This window comes from Lolium perenne, chromosome 3 (assembly GCF_019359855.2).
Source record: "Lolium perenne isolate Kyuss_39 chromosome 3, Kyuss_2.0, whole genome shotgun sequence".
Lineage (NCBI taxonomy): Eukaryota > Viridiplantae > Streptophyta > Magnoliopsida > Poales > Poaceae > Lolium > Lolium perenne.
In genome coordinates, this window is record NC_067246.2 from 303,741,924 (window position 1) to 303,745,128 (window position 3,205).

General features: G+C 45.0%; 1 long non-coding RNA gene across 1 annotated transcript; it reads right to left on the reverse strand.

Moving 5' to 3' along the window:
• Positions 1–2,004: 2,004 nt before the first annotated feature.
• On the reverse strand, positions 2,005–2,484 carry LOC139837701 (uncharacterized). The gene is made up of 3 exons (XR_011754334.1): positions 2,383–2,484; positions 2,212–2,281; positions 2,005–2,104 (listed from the first exon to the last, which is right to left on the reverse strand). It is a non-coding gene; the product is annotated as an uncharacterized lncRNA (long non-coding RNA).
• Between the last annotated feature and the right edge of the window lie 721 nt (positions 2,485–3,205).

A 3,205-nucleotide genomic window follows, 5' to 3' on the forward strand; every position in this document is an offset into this window, starting at 1 on the left:
TGTCCCATTAGTCTGAATGGTGCTGACAAATTGTTCGGTATATATAAAAGTCATTACATCACTTGTTAATCTTAGGAAGATAATTGATACTCCCTTCGGTCTATTTTAATTATTACCCGGTTGAAACAACAAAGAGGTCAAATATGAGGAATATGCCAATTAGAATAGATGCCCAAGACCTAGCATGCGGTTTCATTTTACTTGCATACCATGTGATTTAGCACAGGTACATCCCAAGCTAACAAAGTGAGCCTATTTCATTTTGCACTTTGCTGAGAGCATGCGCCCATAGGCAACCCAACCTGAACACTGTTATGCAGGCCGAAAACGACAAAAATAATTTTTTGTTGGGACTCACAAAAAATTCCATAATAGATAGAAGAACCTTCCCACTTCCCACTAACAATGTTCTCGTTTATTAATTATTAGTATGAGTAACAATTAATTAGAAGAATTGGTGGTTTACACCAGAGAGATTTTACTTTATGAGTCTCTTTGTTATAGATTTTTTCAATCCCGTTGCAACGCACGGGCAAATTTACTAGTATTTAAAAAAGGAGGTCAGTATCTTTACTATTAAATGCCTACGCGACCGTGGTACGTCGTCAGCCGTTTTGCATTATAGCCCCTCCTAAATTGGCTAATCAACCCTCTATCCAGTCTCCTTCACACCCACGCAGGCGAAAAAATCTCGCACATAGCGACGCGAGTGGTTCCTCGGTTCCTCCAGCTCCAGTCCTGCCGCCGCCGCCTCCACAGGCCACTCCGGCCCCCGCCCCAGCCATACCACGCCGCCGCACAGCGATGTGAGTGGTTCCTCCAGCTCCAGTCCCGCCGCCGCCGCCACAGGCCACTCCAGCCCCGCCCCGGCCGCCATACCACGCCGCCGTTGGCTTCCACATCCGCGTCCAAGGGACATCGTCCTGCAAGAGGTCGGCCAAGATGCGTGTGCTCTAGGCAGACGGGGCTCCGAGGCGGGTCGTCGCCGGACGGCTACATTGACAGAGATCATTCTCGTGGCGGGTGCATCTTCTCAGGAGCAGGTCGAGGTGGGGAGCGACAGGAATCGCGGCGCCGCCGTGCCGCCGGAGGCGCGGTCATGCGTTACGATCGTGATGCTTTCAGAGGTCGGGTTTTTCCTGGTTTACCATGCCGCTGTTGGACTACATGTACGACTGACGATCCACTTCATGGCAGCGAGAAGCTCGCCGACCTGCCCACGCGGCCGATGCTAAGCCTGGCAGAACCGCTCTGGAATCCCCTGCGTGGAGTCTGCTCTTTCTCCTAAAATGTGCGTTTCAATTGAACGCGTCCTGAGGCATGGACAGCAGAAGATTGGAGCAGGCGAGACGGTGGGAGTTTGGCCATCCGTAGTTCTTCTCCTTTTAACCTAGGTACTAATTGATTGCAGTCAATTACAAATTTGTATCTCACACCTTGGATTGCTGACCACATGTTTGTAATTACGCACGTAAATAGTTCTGTCAGCAATTGAGGTGGCGCCGGTAAAAAATGGGCGATTTTCAGAAAAAGTGACGCAGAGCCAAGTACCCTTTTTTTTGACATAAGAGCCAAGTACTTCGGCCTGCAGAAGTCTAGATCAATATATTGGACAAGGAGCTACGAGAACATGAACTAGAGGGAAAATCATAAGTAGGGTGAGAAAAATAGAGTTAGAGTACACTTAAGGTACAATTAGTATTCTCAATTTCACACATATGGGTGGCTCGTTGCTGAATTTTACTGCCACTACTAACCGCTAAATTTTACTAGAACCTGCTCCCTTAATTTGGAAGGGATGTACCGGGATTCTAGACATCATCTTCAGTTGGTACATCATTGACGCAGATAATTGCCATCGCATAAGTTCGTCGTTTATAATTTTTGTTTTCGTAGCAACGCACGGGTATTATGCTAGTATATATATATATATGAATGGAACTCAATACAATAGATGGTACTAATTAAGATTAATTGTGAAAATTTGTTATCGTACACGAGTGTGGTGTATACGGGCATCCCCACCCTTGGGACAGGACATGTCACGAATGAAGGTGCAGACGTAGTATCCACATAAGTTATTCCCGGGTTCCTGCCTCATACACTTTACGAAGAAATAGTTTGATCAAACTAATAATCAAGCATCGTATTGAAAGTAAAATATCATATATAGAGTTTCACGGACATAGCTATATATATAGTACTACTTACAGGGTAATCTTGAAATGTAAGCTCCGGTTTCCATTTACCCGGAACAGTATTGATGAACCGTTTCCAAGCCCTGTCTGGCAAAAAATAATGAGTAAATGAGTTATTGATTAGTTGATGATATCGTCGAATTAGAACAGATGAAGATGCCAATACGGAATTGATTGAAATTACCTCTGGAGGATGGCAGCCATGTCCGCCCATTCCGCATGTTCTTTACGTTTCGAGTCCATGACATTTACGACTCCTTTGTGAAGATCAATGATTAGGAGAATAAAGTGGAATCTGCACAAGCATAGCTCAATGATTACGAGAATAAAGTGGAAGCTGCACAAGCATAATGTATGTTATATATAACACTCACTTGAAGTTGTAGGGAAAGAATATATCCTCTTTGTTTGCTTGCTTCACTAAAAACATTACCATGTTGTCCTCTGTGTCCTTGGGGTACTGTTGAACCGTAACTTCATGAACTGTGTCTGGGTCAATGAACCCCAGCTCGAGGAGCTTGCCTCTTTTGCATTCGAGCTTCTTCATTCTGCATAATTAAATGTATAGCGTACACAAAGAATATAGTGAGGATAATTGTTAGTGCAAATTAATGAGCTGAGCTACAGACTTAATTACATAAATAAATCACTTACAGGCAGTAGCAACTGATGACAGCTTTGTCGAGGGCATCTTGATTGAATAACTGAAACAGTTCTTCTAACTCAAGGTTTATCTCCTCGCCCCCCCCCCCCCTCCCCCGGAAGTAATGTTCATCTCTAAGATACACCGTGAGGTAGCGATCACCTCTTCGACAGGCTTTCAGGTACCATTCATCCAACCTTCGCATGTGAGTTTCTAGACGCGCGAGCTCGCCAGGTTTGACGAGATCAGATCCGTATCTATACTTGTTTACCACTTGAGCCGTTGGATAGTAATCTTCGTACTCAATTGATGCTCCCTGAGCTCTAGCCTCCCGTTCGATCATCGATGCCGTCTCTGGATCATC